At 51.0% G+C, this 19302-nt stretch overlaps 1 protein-coding gene across 3 annotated transcripts in view; it reads left to right on the plus strand.

The window, feature by feature from the left end:
* Positions 1-19302, plus strand: part of sipa1l3 (signal-induced proliferation-associated 1 like 3) — a 50817-nt gene continuing 31515 nt past the window's right edge. The window contains exons 1-2 of one of the 3 annotated variants that reach the window (XM_072701001.1): positions 1-157; positions 16306-16437. The gene's annotated coding sequence lies outside the window, so the exon portion shown is untranslated. Of the gene's footprint in view, positions 158-845; positions 1140-3983; positions 4323-16305; positions 16438-19302 lie in introns of those variants that run through there. The other 2 variants (XM_072701002.1, XM_072701003.1) reach the window with 2 other exon arrangements.

Here is a 19302-nt window from a genome sequence, read left to right on the forward strand (position 1 = left end):
TGCCGCGGTTTCGGTTGGTTGGGAAGGCAATAGCTTGCAGCCAGTGTAAGGAGTGGTGGGTCTAGGGACGACGGGTGACGGTCAACGTTACTTATGTGGATTGTGATTGTTTCAGCGGGGGACATAAGTTATTCTTAAGAGTAAGAACCACTCCGAGGTAAGAGACTTGTCCGCCAGGCTTCCTATTAAAACTATACACTTAGTAATAGTCCGCCGCTGGTGGGAATATAGCTAGCTGTGTTCAAAGTAGCTAACTGGCGTGCTAGTTAACTCTAATGCGCACAGACATCCTTGCTTGCTAGGTACCTAGCTACGCGCTGGGACTGGTCTATAAACATACTCGTGTTTTTTTACCGGTGCCGCATGTGTGTCCTTGTTTTAGTGTAGGTCGATTTCATTATCGTTGGCTCGATTTTATTCGTACCATATTACTTTCTCTCCAGTTACATTTCACAAAGTACAGACTATGCCTGGTTCTTCCTGATATACCCTTTTATTTGTACGCATGCGTGACGGTGTCGCGTAGCCCGCAGGATTTGTAGTTTTTGTTGACCTTGCGTTGCAGTGACGTCCTGGGCTGTGTGTAAATACGCGAACTACAAGTTCCATGTAATATCACGCCACCCCCCCCTCTCTTCCACTCTTTTAGTGCCATATGTGAGACGCTGCTAGTTGGTCATGTAAATAAGTAGTAAGGAGTTTCTGATCAGTTTTGCTGTAAGCAAATGGTTAAAGCTGTAAAGTTATGAATATCTTAAAACGAGGGTTCTCTGTCCTTGATGGTTTAATACGCAATTAACACAGCTAATCTTTGAGGAGAAGGAATAGTTGAAGATCTATTGTGTATTCGGCGTTTTGTAATTTGAACCCCATTAAAGTTTAACTTTTCCCTGGAATTATTACATTTAGATGTTTCCGTATTACGGCTGTGCGCCGTGTGAAATCAGTGCGTTTAAGGTGCGGCTAGTTTCTCCAGTTTCACCCCTGAGAGCTGCTGTAATCGGGCGGTGGGTCTGAACGGGAAAGCCCGTCTCCGATGCCGTTTTTCCTGCTTTTTGCCGGAGGATCCGAAGTGGCGTTTGCTGCCTACATGACTTTGTATCGCTGCCGGAGAGACTGTGCTGGGCTGACGAGTTTCGGTATGCGGGGCAGGCAGGCGAGAGGGCGGGCGGGCGGGGGTGGAAAACATGGGAGCGCGGGGGGCGACGTCGCCGGTGCGGGGTGTTTAACAGCTCGGTGCAAACTACGGGGAATAATACTTAAAGCATACAAAAGAGAAGATAAAAGGCATTTTTTGGGATAAACGCGGGGAGCGTCCTTTTCCTCCACTTTTTCCAGTTTAATTTGAGTTTGGCTTTTAGTAGTAAGAACGGTATTGGTCATGATCACGGTGGTTTATATAAAATATCATGGGGCAGTTATTTTTATTGGATAACTATATATATATATATATATATATATATATATATATATATATATATATATATATATATATATATATATATATATATATTAGTCCCCTAATAGCTATTTCACGTTATGCCAATTTAGAACTGACATTAGTGATCATCACGACCTTGTCTTTTTCTTGAGATTTTGGTGTCCTGATAATTCTAAAGCAATCACTTGAATATATTGCATTTAGCAAATATACAGTGTAAGGATCAATTTCACATGCAGCTATTGCTGCATGTATTGCACAGCATATTAGTCAGTCTTCTAAACATTTATGCTGGACTGGGTCACTGGGTACACGGTGTATAAACTAAATGCAATATACAGTATTTATTATGCAGTTGTAATATGTAAAATGAGAATAAGGGTATAGAGTTTAAACTGTTGGTAAAATTTCATGTGTTGACTGCTTTTAACTTAAGAAACCGGCTTGATGACATAAAAGAGTTTCTTGTGCCATTTACTTGTCCTAGTGATTTGTTGACTGAGAAATTATGTTGCAAAGGGGTAGTGCCTTGCTGTCGAGATGTTATATGGTGTTAAAGGCAAACTGTTTAGGAATATCCCGCGAAGGTCTCTGTGGTGGTTGCGAATCGCTGTCTGTGTGCGGAAGGTGGGGTAATTCTTTATGGCTTCATTTTCTTAAAACAAGGAACTCTAAATAGACTCATTGTGTTATAGTATTTAATGATGTCAGCATGGAAGATGAATGGATTTTTAGATGCAGTTGGTACTCCTGGCTGATCTGGATAAGGGTGGTGAAGCTGTCATTTTGGGAGTATTTATAAATGAAGATATTGGGCAAATCATTTAAAAAGGAAAGAGAATTTCAGACTTCGCAAGACACTATGACAAGTCCATCTGCTTTTGATTGGGCCAGAGGAAAAGGGGTAGCGTTAGTGTCATACTAACAAGCTTTTATGACCGAGTAAATGCGCTTTTGATCTAGGAGTTCGTTTTTTTTTTTTCTTGGAAAATGCCGGCACTCTGCGCTCTTTAACGAGTGTAGCATACACACCTTTTCACTTGAGGCTTAGACTACTGTCAATTGAAATTCAATAGTGAAAGTTCCATAGGCATGAGTGTGCTCTGATAACGTTATCCGACGTGCTGTTTTTGAAATGCAGCCACACACATATCAGTACAATCTCTTACACAACTGGTTGTGCATTTCCTGCATGCATAATTAAGGAAGCTTTTCTGGAGTAAGAAAAATTCCATATATAAGAGATAATGCTGAGAACTGTTTTGGAATGCTTCGAGATGCATCACTTCAATGCTTCACTTGTTCATTTCGTACATGTATTTCTGAAATTATTCACCTTAGGACGTGTGTACCCCCCCCCCCCCCCCCCCTTGCAATTTAAGGAGAGATAGAGTGGGGGCTCCCAATCCAGGGCTGCCTGGGGTTGTTTGACTACAGTAAATATAGCCTGTTGGTTTTAGCAGGAGGATAAACACAGATGTCAAGTGAGCTGGGACTCCTACTGGCCACAATCTCCCCCCCCCCCCCCCCTTGTAGGCTGCCGTATGGGGTGCAGCGGAGCTTTTAGAGCTGCCGGCCAATCTTTAAAAGCGGGTCTCTGCATTCGCAGGCGCTCCTGGTTAGCGATGGTGGCGGCCGAGGACTGGAGCTCTGCGGTTAGGAGGTTGCGTCCCAGCAGAGGCCTTCCCAGGGGACTCTTGGGTGGGGAACTTCAAGCGGCATACTGAAGTGAAAAAATTTTCAGCTGTTTAATTAGGCCGAGCGCAGAACCACGAGCCGTCTGAACCTCCCCGTCTCATCCATGGGAGCCTTTCGGCACCGAGACCTCGGGATGTGTTCTCACTCTCGCTTCTGTGAAAGAGGTTGACTCTTATCACTTTGTTGTGACCCCCCTGTGGAGAATCCATGTGCATGCTGTGTTGGCATCCGTTCTTCTCCACGCTCCCTAACAGAGTGTCAAAAACCCAGCTCTTATGACCCCCCCCCCCCCCCCACTTCCTCCCCCTTCTCACATATTCTCTGAATAGCTTTGGTATTTCTTTTTTATTTTTTTAAACCCTCTCTAAGTAGAAAATGAGAAATATTGGGTTATTTAATTTGGCTCAGCGGAATGTGGTGCTACAGAATGGGACTCTCGCTCAGCTTGGAGAGCGAGACCGGCTAAATTCCTTTTAGGAGCTGGGCAGATTTGGATTTGGGATTTATAACATCCTGGATGTGTACGGGTCTTTTAAAGGCCTAGATTTTTTTCTCATACTTCAATTACGCTCAAGGATGGATTCATTTCTTCCCGAACAGTCGAGTGCTTCTTCATCTAATGCAAAGCTGTGCCAGTGAGTAATTGCTCTCCTGACCAGAATTAAAATGGAGGAGGGGAGTTTCCACTGCATAATATTTGCTCCTTGTTTTGTTGGCCGCTTTTCATATCGCAAGTCTGGCCAACCTATGGAGGCAATATCGGAAGACTGTGTCACATGGCACAGTGTGGGAGAAACGTTGGATGCTTGTTGGGGTGGAGGTCAGTGGAGAAGAGAAGGTGTTGGTGGGGGGCTGGGAGGGGGGATTTAACTGCTAGAGGAAATGAGTCTGAGCCTGGGAGATGACAGGCCGTGAATCATCGCTGGTCATTTTTTTTGAGCACTTAGGTTGGTGTTAGTGTGTGAACAAGCGTCGTGAGCATGAGCCAGATGCTGCTTGAACTTCGTAGAGCACTGCGTTGGAAGTCGGTATCGCGTTGATGTCTCTTGCACACCAAGAGGCTTTGAAGCAGTTTCATGGCGAGCAGGAATGAGGACAAACTGCCTTGGAGTTGTTTTCCTGTTACAGTCGAGGTCCTGGCTTAGGGTTATATGCTGATACTGCTGCTGGAATGACATGTTTAGTGAGTATTTGATATTTTACTGGTGCTCATTAACGTAAAAATAGTATCAGTAAGCTTTTTCTTATAGCAGTGAAAGAAATGCTTAAATTAGCCAAATAACTAGTGATAAAGAATGTTAAGGGTTGTCGAATGTGGACATGGTGTGTGGTTCTGTGGGTTAGGATTCTGTGCCTGTGATCAGAAGGTAATTGGTTTGAATCCCTTAGTCTGTAGTATGAAGTAACTGTTTCGGCCTTAAACCCAGCTACTTTGATTTTCATACAGTGGTACCTTGGAACACGAACTTCATACGTTGGTTGAGTTGTGATTTGGTTGAGGTCCAAGTCAAATTCCCCCATAAGAAGTAATGTAAATGAATTTAATCTGTTCCAGACCCCCAAATGATTGTCTATTTAAACTTATCTACCTACCTAACTAATGATAAAAGCAATAATAATCAATTTAAAACTAATGCATGAAGAAGCACACATACAAAAGCAATAAACACGGAATAAATGACAATCCCACACTCCAAACTGAGAGCAGACACACCTGCTCCACCTTCAAGTCTCGCTATAATTTCCTTTTTCAGTTCTGCAGTTACTCTCACTACTTTACTCTTTGGTTTGCTGCTATCACTGCAAACTTTCTTAGTGGCCATGATTACTGTATCGCCAAACATGCTCTGAATAAAGCACTCGGTGGAGAGTTTCCGTAAGACTGAGAGCGATTCTTAGGCATCAGCATCCCAGTAGATCCGTTTGTCTTTGTTTCAGCCCATCAGAGATGCGTCTCGATCCGTACAAGTTTTAGCAGGAATGGTTGAGTTCCAAGATTTCGGTGAAGGTATAAGTTAAAAAAACATTTGACGGACCCAGTCGACATCCGAGTTGGTTAAGAGGCGTTAGAGTTCCAAGGTTCTGCTGTACGTTACTTTGGACAAAAAGTATCTCTGCTATATAAAACGTAAATGCGAACGATCCTTTTTATTTTTGGAAAGATTAAACTTAGGGCCCCGCTGTACACTCAGTTAACGTAAATCTTCCCGTGTACAAAAGACTGCGTTTCCCGTTTACAGTTTTTCGGTAAACTGCTCTTCCAAGGGGAGAAAATGCAGGAGCAGTTCTCCGCCAAACGAGACCGTCGTTGACTGGACCACAAAGCGGCGTGATGGAATGCGAACTCGCAACGGCCCGATTCATGCGGCTTTCTGGTCCGTGGCGGGCCCCCGGTATGGAGCAGGGCCCAAAAAAGAAAGAAAAAAAAAAATCTATGCCTATTATGTAGTTTTTCTAGCAAGTGACAATGGAGGAGTTGAGCTTTGTAGCATGTCCTGGTGGTGCTGTCGGGAGGTGGTGAGGGGTGGGGGGGTCAGATTGCCAGGCTTAGGCTGTTGGGAGTTCCACCAGATGCTTCAGATCCACCAAACCCCCCCTTCCCCCACCAAAATTGGTGTGTGTGTCTCTCTCTCTCAGTTCTAGCCAATCAGGAATAACCTTGAAACTTCTGCACGGCAGTGGCTGCTCTGCTTTCTCAGCCAGCGCACAATTCTCCGTCCCCTGTGCCGCGAGCGAGCAGTTCTCCTGGGGTTTGGGGGGGTGGCTGGCCTGGAGAAGACCTTGCTAGCCTTGACGATATTCTCTCTGGCAGCTCAGGATTGGGTCCGGCTTCTTTAAGGAGGGTTAGCTCGGCTCTTAGATCATGAGGTTCTCCCAGCAGCACGCCGTGATGTCATTTACAAGCCTCTCGCCTCTCCTGTGTCGTGCTTGTGGGCGGAGCCTCTAAGGTTCCTCTTAAGGTCTCAGGTCCCGACCTTTGAGCTGACCTCCCATAATTCCAGCTTGTCGTTTTAATGGTTAACTGCAAGTCCAGGGCGTTAGCTGAAGAGTTAGTGCAGCAGTGTAGATTTCATGCCTTTTAAGTGCCAGTTCAGATGTCATCTGGCCCCTAAGGGACTGAATTGGTTCCTTTTTTTAAAAAAAATTATTTCCAGGGGGTGAGGATACCTGCGTACTACCCCACATGTCTCGTTCGAATGTAACGCACAGAGAGGCACAGCTAATTATTATTATTTTGTTTCAATTGCTAATTTGTTTATTGTCGTCCTAAATGTAACTCAGCTGGACTCATTGTCATTTACAGTCTCGTTTGTTCTCTATTGAATTGGATTCTCAGGAAGGAAGTCGTGGGTATTTGTCAGTAGAATGGGTGACGCAGTTCTTCATACAAGTGATGGTGTATGTGAATGAGCATGAATGTTCTCGCAGCCTGCCGTGGATTATGTCCTTATTGTGTCCCGGATCGTCGGCAGGCTGCAGGATTAGAGCTTCCTCTGGCCTCGCGATTCCTACCGTGCCGTTCCCAAGCCGCCCGGAACGGACACCGGAAGGCGGGAGAGATGTTTCCTTTTGTTTGTTGGACTCTGTTATAACTGCTGTACTGTTTATCTGTGCTGGGGGAGCGATAAAGAGATCTCTGGGCTGTGGGTGGGGGCGAGGAGAGTGTGTCTCCTGTGACTGGGGCCGTACCACTTGCCCCACCCCCCTACGCCGGGGCTGAAGACAGGGCGTGCCCAGGGGCGAGGGAGGATCATGTGAGGAGGCCACATCCGAGCGTGTGTGCAGGAAAGTGCTCCCATCCCTGCCGCGTCTCCCGGGGGCGCTGGGCGTGTCTGTGTGGCACAGCAGGGTGGCGCTGCTGGTTTCGGTCGTTTTCGGAGGGGGGAGATGGTTGTGGGCGGGGTTTGGGATCTCGGCGGTAAAGAACGCCGGCGGCTGAGGCATGTGCGTGCTCCGGGTGCTGCCGCTCCTGTGCCGTCGCGTCTCCTGGTCCCGCTCTCTCACGGTCATGCGTGCGGCGTGCGGCCTTCCGACAGCCGAAGCCACAGGGAGACGCCGCCGACGCCGATGGCCTGTGGCACCCGTGGTTTTTGCAGTCGCACTCGCTTTCCGAATGTCTCGGTGACTACAGAGCAAATGTAACTGTAAAGGGTTTGGGGCATCCAGGTAGCCCCCCATCTCTGTCTGGTTACCACAGCTCTGTGTCCACCCCACCACACCCCTCCCCCAAAAATAAATGTACACTAATTGGTCTAAATGGTGTTTTTTCATTCCTTTTCATTGGATCTGTACCCCCCTAGATAAAGCTCAGCCGCTCTGTTTATAAGCCTTCAGTGACTCTCCTGGCCGTAACGTTGCCTTCCGATTGGCCTGTTACACGCCCCCTCCCCCCACCCCTTATGACTGACATAGAGCTGTGCCGTTTACATGCAGCCATTAAGAAGTAGTTATCAGGCCATCAGACCGAGCTGCCCCCCCTCTACACACACCCACACACACTTTTTGGGTGGTAGTTGGCTCAGGGTGAAGAAATGTCAGTATTCCAGCATGTGCGTGTTGTAGCAGAGCGTGGCTTTATATCGTGCTGATTATCACCGCTGCCGTGTTCCCTGAAGGCCCCTTCTGGAAAGTTCCTCCGAGGGGCTTTCCTGTGCAGGTAGAGGCTCCTCCTCCGTGAACCTGAATGGCGATGACTCAGCAAAGAGCAGGCCATCTGAAATGTGGTGCGGGGGAGAGGGGGGGCAGAGGCTAATGTTCCATGTTTAGCGAGTGGACCATGTCCGTAGAGGCTGAACCCAACGCTACGGCGGCTGGGTGGCGCTCTGCCCCCCCCCCCCCCCCCCCGTCTTTCCATGGCCCAGCTGGGTGTCCAGTGCAGGCGTGCGCTTTGTTTCGACCACCGTCCAGCGTGGCAGAGTGCAGTGTCGTATAGGTGGGGGTGGCCCCCGCCTGGGGAGCTGTGACTCCTGGGGGTAGTTTGTGAGGATGTGCGGGAAGCTCTTGGGGCTACGAGGGGGTGGGGGGGGGGTGTGTTTGTGAAGGCAGGTTGAGCGGCAGCCCCTGCAAGTTCCTGTGCCTGATCTCAGACGGCAAACAAAGGCTCTTTGATGAGCTAACTGCCATAATGTTGGGGGGTTGACATTGTACTTTAACCCACTTAATGCACAAGCTACTGCGTTAAGCTGTAACTCAGCTGGACTCATTGTCATTTACATTTTCATTGTCGTTTGTCCGTCTTTGGGGTGTGTGCGTGCACCCCCCGTACTCCTGGTGGGGTTCTGGCGAGGCTGGTCCCTCTGTCCTGAACACGCTGGACGGCGTTCAGTTCATTCCCGATTGGTGCTGCTGCTCGTTTCCCTCAGTGTTTTTGTCCTCGGCGTGTCTGAACCTGCACATGGCTGCTCTCTTTATTTACATGGTGTCTCCTTTCTACATCTTTACACCTTTGTTTTGTCTGGCTGCTAGCCCCGCCCCATCCCCTTGGGGGCGCTGTGGGCATTAATGGAGGTGGGGGGTTGTTGATTGAGCTCATCACCATGACATTAGCACCCCACACCTCATGCCTGCTATTGGTTCTGGAAGTCCACAGCACAAGGGGGACCGGGCCGGCTTCCGCTAGCATCTGCGGCTGTCTTCCCCCCCCCCACGTGAATAATGGATGGCTTTCCATAATGAAACAGGGGAGGGGCTGCCTCCAAGATGGTTCCTCTGGCTGAGTGGTGTGGGGGCTGGAAGAAAGAGCCGGGAATTTTATGGGGAGTTGGTTTGACTCGCATAAGAATGCCGGCTCTGCTTTTTAAAGCTGCGTTTCGAGAGCGGGAGAGAGGGAAAGAGGCGCAACTGGAGGGATGGGGGTCTGGAGGATGGGCGAGGCGGAGGGAGAAGGAAAAGGTGGGGTGGGGGGAGGTGGCGCGGGTTCGGGGCTCTGGAGGGGGGGCCCGCATGCCGTCTGGGCGCGGTGCGGCACCATGGATCTGCTGGGCTCCCGACAGCCAGGCCGCACTGCCCTTGGAGCAGAATAGCGATTAGCGTCAGCGTTCCCCGCTCTGTCTGCCGACCCGTAGGAGGCGCTGGCGGGACCCACAGCTGCGCTGAGAGGGCTGGGGGCGGCGCATGGCGGCAGCCTTTAACTTTGGTGTGGGGGGGGGCCGTGTGGACTGGCTTCTCAGAGTGTCAATATTGGCTTTGGACAGCACCTGAGTTTCGATTCGAGGGCGGATCGGGTTGGGCAGTGAGAGGGAGGCTCTGATTCGGTGTGCTACTGTGCTAAAGCGAGCCCCACCCCCCCCGACCTGGCCGTGTAGCACCTGCTGCCCCAGAAAAGGGAAGCTGCCTGCTTCTCTCCCCCCCCCACACCTCTTCCCACCTCGCTTCTCTCGCTGAGAAAGTCCCGGCTCCGTCATGGCACCGGAGCTTTTGCCTGTCATGGAGGCTTTCTGTGACTGCTCTCACCCACAGCGAAAGCCATAACAAACAGCCCCCACGCCGTCCCACCCGGGGAGAGGCCACCCACCAGAGTGGGATTTTGGGACTACAGGCAAACCCCCTCCCCCTTTCACTTCCTCCATCTGTCTCCATCACTCCCTCTGGGAGGTGTATCTAGGTGGGATGGAGGCGCACGTGCCAGTTTAACAGCACCTCAAAGCGCGGTGGATTTGGTGGAAGCACTGAGTTCTTCACCGCTGGTTGACGCAGCCCCCCCACCCCCAACATGCCGATAGCCACCCATGAGGTCTCTGAAGCTCCCTCTTGCGTATGTTGACTCTTGGGATGGGGCTGGGTCCCAACGGCAGTATGGTCTGCTAGTGGGTTTGTATCTCACCCAGATTCAATTTGGCGCTCTGTCTGGTTTTTGTTTGTTCTCTCTCTCTCCTCCCTATAGCGCCGCCCTGCTGGTGGTTGCTACCCGCCGTGAGCTAAGTACCCCGCCTCCACCTGTCACTGATTTCACAGGAATGCAAGTTCCTGTATCTCTGTGTGGAGAAGGGGCGGTTCCCCGTTGCCCCTGTGGCCGCCTGCCACCTGCCGCTGCTGTCTGTAACGCACCAGGAAGTGGGCCTATATCTGTGCAGCACAACGGAGGAGTCCGGGTGCCAGAAGCTGATTGGCTGCCTTTTGTTTCATGGGGCATGTGGGAGCCTGCTGGCAAAGCCTGGGGCACATTAAAAATGATAACGATAATACAATAAATCCACCCCTCCCTTCTTCACGGTGTAGATAGGAGGTTTTGCTTTATGGAAGGAAGAGATAACAAAGAACTTTGTGTGTGTGTGTGTGTGTGCGTGCGTGTGTGTGTCTGCGTGCGTGCGAGCGATTTTGAAAGAGGCAGAGACAATAAAGTTGGAAATGTGCTCTTTAAATTTAACTAGATGATGGAAAACTGAAGATTACTAACCAAGTTAACTGACCTTCATCTTTCCCTGTCTAACACAGGAGTACATCTAGTCAGGCTGGAACGCAGGTAGATTAATCGCACATCTGTCTGCCTGGCAGAGTCACAGTCAGCCACACTGCTGCTGTACTTCAGTCCTCCAGCAGAGTGTTTGGCCTATAGGACCTTGTCATCCGTCCCTGCATACCTTCTCTTCCCTTGTCCCGTTGGTCTGGAAAATCCTGGCGCTTCCTAACTTGACCGTGGCTCGGAGTGGAAGGGTGATGGAGGGGTAGGATGAGACGCCCGTCCACCTTGGCTTGGTCTTTTCTCTCTGTTTGGGCTTTAGGACGGTGTGGACTTTGTCCTTTTGACCCAAGTCCTGCTCCTCCCTCCACCCTTACAGCCGCTGCTTCTCCTTCCATCCATACACTGGCGTCAGGGTCCTGTACCTGCAGGGTAGAAGGGGCCAGAGGGACGGGGGTTTGTTTCAGAGGGTGACACACCCGCATGGGGTGTCTGTTTAAAGCTCACGCTCCTCAGAATGGAGGATGTTGGGTGTGGGCGGTTCTCTGCCTGCCTCCGCACAAAAAAAAAAAACGGGCAATCTATCATCAGTCATGGCTGCAGTGGCTGTCTGAGTCAGCGTTACTCAGCGGCCGTCACGCGCGCTTCGTCCCTGTCGGGTTCGGAACGGAACTGCACGGGCCACATTTCCGAGCATCGAGTCACAGGCCTCCACGCCTTCCCCGGCGGCTCAGACTGCGCCGGCCTCCGCTCTCGAGCCGGAGCGCTAATTGATGAATTCCATTCCAGTTCCTCCGGATCCTTTTGGTTTGGTTTAACGTGCTGTTATAGCTGACAGATAAAGTGCTAAAGCGATGACTGAAGCATTAATAGGGCAGGACTGTTCATTTTCTGCAAAATTTTAAAGGTCGCTTCGGCGGTTGTGTTGGGTGGATGTCGCTTGGATGCTGAGTCCCACGTTTTCACCGAATTTGCAGTTAAACCTCATGCAGAGACTATCAAACAGCAGGCTTTGGGCCCCTGCTTCCACGTCCTCCATCGATAGAGAGCATCTCAGCGCTTGACACATCAGGGTGAACTTCCTATTCCTCTCGTTCCTCTCCAGCTCGATGCCTAAATCGAGCAGGATTGGAAGAGCCTTTCTGTGTAAGAATGTGGCGCTCCGTTTGTTGAGCTGGCTTTAGAAGCGGGCCCCCGTTAACCCCCCCCCCCCCTGCCCCCGGCCTCATTCCCAGGCTCTCATGCCAACTCCGCGTCTCCCGTTTCCACACACAAACCGGTCCGGCAGACAATGCACCACGATATTACCCTCCCTGGGAGGTGGGGGGGGGGGGTACGCAGGGGCCATCTTGCCTGCCAGTTTCCCACCCGTTTCAAGTCTCCCCCCCCCCCCCACACACACACCCATCCACTCTGGTGAGTAACAAGGTCAAACCCGATATCGGCCTTCCTCAGACTCGGGCCACTTTCGCCGGGCCGGGCCTGACCTGCTCCACTTCCGCAGACGGGACAGGAGCCGCCGTGTGGACGGCCCAGCTCCGAGAATCGGGGCCGCCGTGCCGCGGGGCGCCTTCCAGGAGCCAACAGAGACACATCCAGCCCTAATTCGGTGCTCGAGCACCTGCTGCTTTCGCCAAGCTGCTCCGCCCCGTAACTGAATTCCTGCGGCCCTGATTCCTCCTCTCTGCTCTGACTGTCCTAACTGCTCTGCTCCGCACCCTGGCGCTGTGCCTGAACCATGCAGGACGCTTAGCTGCACTATCATTAAATAATGACATTCTTGTCATCGCCGTCACCGGTGTCGCTCTCCCATTGGCCAGGAGCCCTTATCTGGGCCACATGACTCCCATACACCCCATTAGAAGCTCTGTCCCACAATGGAGCACTCAGAGTCCGTTAACAAGGGGTAAGTGATCTGCGGAGATGTCTGTGAGCCCCCTAGCCTCCTGCTGGGGGCAAACAAGCGGGCCTCAGTGGGTGGGAGCCCTCCTGTCGCACCCCGTACTCCCAATGGCCTTATTGATGGGGACAGAGGGGGCCGAGGGGACAGTCTGGGGCAAGGAAGGGACAACAGTGTCACAGATGTCCTTTGTCTCTGGTACTGTGCTGTGTACTTTGCACGGAGTCTCTCTGCAGGCACCAGCCGCGCGCCGTGCCGCTAATGGTGTGGACTCATGCTATTATGCATCTCCTGGGGGGAGGGAGCGGGAACGAGCCGGGATGGGGCAAGTCCGCAGCCGCTTTGGCGTCCATGCGGGAACTGATTTTTAGAACTTCTCAAAGAGAATCACATCAAAGAACCTTTAAATTAAAACCAAAATGAAATCAGATCAAATGCTTTTAACTGCATCTGGTGCCTTAAACTTAGTTTGAAGGCTTTTATTTGTTTGTCCTGGGTGGGATTGCATGGGAAACGTGATCTTGAGGGGCATCCTAATCCCGCCAAATCCACGTACTATTTCCTCCTCCTCGTCCCCCCCCCCCCCCCCCCCCCTCCCAGGACTACAGCTCCAGCACCTCCCAGCTTAAAATCCAATCTTCTGGCTGCTGTGTGTTTTATAAGTCCTTATACTTTAACCAGCAGTTCACCCTGTGCTAATCCTGAGATTACCGTGGTAAGATCCGGGTGTTGCTGTAGCGATGCGCTCACGTCCAGGCCTCTCAGAGGTCCACTCCTGATGCTTTTACGCCCATCAGCATTCCCATTTATCCCAATTACCATGTCTGGAAGCTTCCGGAAGCTCCTGCCCCCGGAGGCCTGCTAAGCACTGATTTTGACGTAAGGGGGCAGCGGGTGGTCCACAGGTGAAACGATGGGGGTGGGGAGGGACATAGTAGGGTTGGGCAATTAATCGAAAATGAATCAAAACTGACATGCAGAACCTCTTATCGATGTAATCTTGCCCAAGTCGTTTACTTTGCTTTTTTAAAATTGCCGACTTAGCAACTCCAGCAGCTTGTACCAAAGAAAAATGCCGTTTCCATTATTTGGACACATTGTGGCTTCAGTGAAGACACCACCAAACACAAACAGGTCAAATGTAAACACTGCAGAAAAACAGTTTCCGTTACCAAAGGTAATACCACCAATTTAAATTATTTAAATACAGTGGAAACTTAAAAGTGCTTATAGTGATCACGGTTACAGTGATCAACTGCTTATATGGATCAAAAAGCTTGGGACAGAATCGTTCCTGTACAAATACAGTTTAAATACTTTGCTTTTAATAATCAAGTCGTCCACTTACAGTGTTCATTTTAGGTCTTTTATACATTATATATAGAAAAATTACAACTACAGTGATTTTTTTTTCTTGCCTCCTTTTCCTTGCAGTAACCCGGTCTGCTTCTGGTTAGCTACCCGTGGCTAATGCTGCGTGCACAGAAGTCATTTTCTCTCATTGATGAATGTAGACTCATCAAAGTTTATGATAACCCGAACAATGAGCCAGTAATTAATAATAATGGAGGGGGGACAAATGGTGTGACACAAGCTTTAATTGCGATCTGGTCAGAAGAACGAATACAACAAGATCAGGATAACATAAGAAATAAAGTGTTTTGTATAATATAGCATGATAGCACAGTACTGGAAATTTTTCGACTATTTCAATGCGATTTTGTTATAATAAATATTGGGGTATTTATGAAACAAAAAAGGAGTTTAACATAAATTTTTCACAAACCCATCTAGGAGTGATTTAAACAGCAAGGATGAAACTGATTGATTTCCTCAGAGCGCATGCGGCACTCATGCAAAAGCAGCGGAGGTAAACAAAAACTGATTTTTAAACGTATACTAGATGATCTTGAAAAGGAAATCCTGCTAGGTTTTTTTATCCTGTGGCAGAGTGAAAATGTTTTAGCGAGACTTTAATTCCCTGCTCTATAATATCCATACCAGATAGAAGGTAAGAAAAAGCCTGATCTTAATCTAGCTGACTTACGATGTAAGAATTGCATGTGCGTAACATGTGATGTAAGCATCAATATCACAGGTTGTTCAGTCCTATTACATCCCATTCTTTTGTTGTGAGAGTTTAAGCCCTGGTCTGGAGCAGGGAATGCAGGAAGGCTGCGCTGGGTTCCATGTTGGGTCAGTTCTGGGTCAGGACAGGCTGGTTCTGGGCCAGACGAGTTCTAGGTCAGGCGGGTTCTAGGTCAGGCACCTCACTTTTGAGTATGTGATCGCTGGAGATGGGGGGGGGGGGTGTGTGTGGGAGGGGTTGGGCTCCACACTGAGCTGGTGTCCCTCTCTGCCCCCCCCCCATGCGCCTTTGAACTGCAGGTATGCGCACATGAAAGCCCCATTACTCAGAGGGGTGGCTGCCTCTCATTCATGTCTGAATCGAGCTCCTCATACTGTGGGCTGATGGCAGAGCAAACTTTATTAATTGTGTGTGACCACTCCTGCGTGTGTGTTTGTACAAGTTGGGGGCCTCGTTAGCATTACAAGACCTCCCCCTCCCCAGTCCTAAGGGCACGGCCCCCATGCGGGTCAGTGCGGGGAGCCGTCGGAAATGTAGATCAGCTACCATCTCCATAGCAAAGGATCAAAGTACGCTGGGGGGAAAGACCAGCCCCCCAGGCTCTTAAATATCAATGCCGAGTGGAGCTCTTAGCTGGGGAGGGCGGGGGTCACTGTCAGGGGCTGGTACAGCTGCTTCATCCTCCACGACGGCAAAGATGATGACGATGATGATGATGATTTAGTACCTGGAACAGGATGTCATGCATTTTAACGCCAGTCATCTTTGACTGTAGGCTTTAATAACACAGCCGGGGGGGGGGGGGGGTGCAGTTATGTAACTGGGGGAGGCTTATGCCTGAGAGTCTTTTCTTTCTTTACTCCTATCTACCTATCAGTCTGTCTGTCTCTTATCAGTCTATCTGACTTAAGGTTGGCGGTACCGGGCTGCGCGGAGAGACGTGCGGCAGCCGGCTTCCTCTGTTCCCTGAACCCCCCCCCCATCGTGTCTGCAGTGTTAACAGCCTGCTGTGTTCCTGCTATGACACACGTCAGGTTGTCAGGGTGTCAGCCTGCATGTGGGGTTTGTAAGGCTCCGGCCTGATGGGCCACTTCCACACATGCTGCTCTCAGTCGCCGTCTCTTCTGCAGAGCGTGGAAACCGCGGCTAATGGCCCCTTACGCTAAATTTACCCCACGGAGACGCTGCCTGCCTGTCTGTCTTCCTCTGTCTGCCTGTCTGTCTGTCCGCCTGCCTTCCTCACACTCATTCTGTCCTCGCCGCTGCTGGCTAAACTCCATTATGATTTGTTTACCGGGTCGCTCAGCCATAGAACCGGGCCTCTGGAGTCAGGAGTGTCATTTCCAGTTGGGGGGGAGGGGTACTGTATTTGAGCAGGTCGCTGCGGATCCGTAATAACATTTGGCCTCTACCTGTCAGGCTCTCACTGGAGTCCTGCTAAGGCTGAGATGGTATTGATGAATGATTTAACAGATCATTGAGCGGCCCGTGCCTGTTCTCTGGGGGGATGGGGGGGGTGCTGAGGTGGTACCATCTGTCTGCTGTTAGTGCTGCACATGCCAGATGGCCCCGTGGGGTTCTGTTACAGGTAGGGGGAGGGCTTCAGCAACTGACGGTGGTGTACTCACAGGTTGGACGCTTTCGGGTGCAGGGAATTGTTGAGGGGGGGGGGGGGGCACTGTATGATAACGCATTACATATAAGTAGACTAAGTCAAGGCATGTTGACCTCGGTGGCCTGTAGGAGGCGCCATCTAACCCCTTCTTCTCACCTTCTAGGCTGTCAGCATCTTCCTCAGAGAACCCCGGCCACTCCCACTGGCCGATCCGCAGACGCGCATCCCGCAGACGTGCATCCCGCAGACGCGCATGCCGCAGCCAGCCCCAGCCCCGTTCTGCTCGGCTGACCAGGTACCTGGACGCCCACGTGCTAGGCAGCGGTGTTGGTGATCAGGTTCCATGTTTGACACCAGCCTCCCCCCCCCTCCCCAGCACCCATCAATAGGAATTAATGGGAAATTTCCCAGAATTTTACAACCCAAGTAGTGTGTGGTTCAGCCGGTTGTGATTGAAAGGTCGCTGGTTTGAATCCCATCCTCGATGGGATAGTTACATCTCCGGCAGAGGTTCCTGCATAGCTGTCCCCAAACTTCACGTTCTTGTGTGTGTGTGTGTGTGTGTGTGTGTGTGTGTGTGTGTGTGTGTGTGTGTGTGTGTGTGTGTGTGTGTGTGTGTGTGTGTGTGTGTGTGTGTGTGTGTGTGTGTGTGTGTGTGTGTGAGAGTGTGTGTGAGTGAGTGAGTGCATTATGTGTCTGTTTTCTGCCGTCAGCTCGCTTGGAAAGAACCGCTACAGAAATGTGTCCTTAAGCCAGAAAATAAAAAGGGAGACTGTGACAGAGAGAGAGAGAGAGAGTAGAGCGACGCTGTCAGACGCTGGGCTCCGATCTAACGCCTAACGCTGCCGCTGACGCTTCAGGAACGTTGTCAGCCTCTGGTTAAAACCAAAAATATAGCACCATAGATGCACACTGTCGAGGGCTGGGGGGGGGGGGTTTATGCTGTGAGTCTCTCAGATCCTTCATGCCAGATTATCATCTTTATGATAATAAATGAGATAGGCTCCCCCTTCCTTCACTTAATGGTATGTGCCCCCCCAGGAATGTGGGTCTGAGGGTTCCGGTTGGCCGTAACTGCGGCAGTGCGTCCTGTGTGTGCAAACACGACCCTCACGTGCGCCGCTGCCCGTCGTCGTGAATACGGAAGCCTGTGAATATGTGTGTGTCATCCGTGGGATGCGTGTGCTGACGAATGCCTCCTCACTCCCCTCCCCTCCCCTAACGGCCGTACATCCGCGAGTCCGTGCCCATTCTTGCTGGGGTGGTCTGTTTGTCCCACCCCTCATTTAAAGCATTCTTGCCCCTTTTTGGGAGATTGGGAAGAGGCCCTCACACATGCACGACTGGAGAAAATTTAGTAAAAACATTGGTTTAGTCATTTTTCAGCAATCGATTACTTCAAAATCGCCGTCTAATGAATGGTCATCATTGATTTGTGTGAGGGTGTCTGCTGTTTAAATAGCCCCGCCCTAAGCTCCGCCCATGTCCCGCCCTTTCCATGTGCTGCTCTCCCAGACACGCCCACCCTCAGACCACACACACAGCACAGCTCCACTTGGGTGATGGCTGGTGTAGGCCACACTCTTCTAGTTACTGCAGAAGGTGTGCGAGCTCGTATCCCAGCCTCTCCGGATGATGCATCGGCGTGGTGGAGATCCACAGTGTTCCGCCGAGGATCCGGCCCTAGGCAGGATTACGCTACGTGACCAGAATGTCCTGCTTTTTCCCTCGGCCCTTTAAAGGAAGGTCACAGTGACGTGTTCGTGGTTTCAGCACCCTGACCAGAGGAGTCGAGGCCGGAAGGCCGGCGTGACCTGGAGAACACCGCTGCTCTGAGCCTTTCCGGAGCATTCTGTCGACAGTACTCAGCTCCCCACCGCCCCCCCCAGTTTTGAAATTAATCATGTCTCAGGATCTCTGGGGCAGCATTCGACAGGCAGTGACGGAGCGGCTCCAGCCCTGGGGTCCGCTCACGGTCACCTCCAGCAGGCCCCCACTCGCTTATTCCCTGCTTGGGCTGAGAGCTCATCCCTTGAATTGTCCGGTTGGTACGACGACGGGCAGATACTGCAGGAAATGTCCCACTATTCCCAATCAAAGAACGGCTGCGGAGGCAGAATGGCTGGCCGCGGCGGGGGTGTCTGACGATGGCCGACGCTGAAAGGAGCTATATCACCTAACCCCCCCGCCCCTCCCCCAATGTTTCCTCATTTGTCCCTGCCCTTGAATTCTGTTTTCTCTCTGGGGTGGGCCGGCTTGTCACTGCGGATCCTCAGCACATCCCGTGATGCCCTCCGCCGCCCCCCCCCCCCCCCATCTCACCTACATGCCTTGCGGCAAAGAGCGACCCTCCCCACCTCTGTTTCTAAAAATTAAAATACAAATTCAAATTCCCTAATTCACAGTAGCAGTGCCCCTAATGTATAATCATCCCGGCCTGTAATCCCCCCTCCACCCCATTCGCCATCTTTACTGTGATTAAGTAGATATAATTACATCTCGTGCGTTCATTTGCGGTTTGCTGGATTAGGTTGCAGGAACTCTGAAGCATTTTTTTTAACCCACAAATGAAAGAGAAGAGCAACACCCAGTAATGCCTTTGGAAGCTCAATTAATTACTGGTTGAGTAATTAAAAGGAGTTAAAGCGTTGCCATTCGTCTGTGGCCGGGCCGTTCCCAACCCGTGGCATTTTGGCGTCTGGCCGTCTCATAAGCACCTCTGTGCTGTAATCCCACCAAACAGCGCTGCGCAGGGAAGGTTCGTCTTCTGCCGTACATCCACCTGGTGCCCTCTTTGGACGGGCATGGGATAAGATCTGTGTGCTGGGGATGATCCACTGCGACATCTTTGGGAAAATTCCCGGCACGGACGTGAAATGGAAACGTGGAAAATCTGCGGGATTTGGGGGACGGTCAGAAGAGAGCTGCCAGCGGCAGGTCGTGCCAGAGGAAAGCCGGAAATCCGTATCGCTCTCGAGGGGGCGCTACTCTGCGGGAGACTCACCGATAGTGGGGGGGTTTCCCCTTCCCTGTCCCGCTTTCTGCCAATCAAAAGAGACTGTTCTCGGGGGGGTGACTCGCGGGAAATGGGGCAGCAGTTCTGATTTATCCCGTTTTTGCTGCCGACCATCTGCTGGCCTGTAAACGGGCTCTGCTCTGT

This window comes from Paramormyrops kingsleyae, chromosome 17 (assembly GCF_048594095.1).
Source record: "Paramormyrops kingsleyae isolate MSU_618 chromosome 17, PKINGS_0.4, whole genome shotgun sequence".
Taxonomy (NCBI): Eukaryota; Metazoa; Chordata; class Actinopteri; order Osteoglossiformes; family Mormyridae; genus Paramormyrops; species Paramormyrops kingsleyae.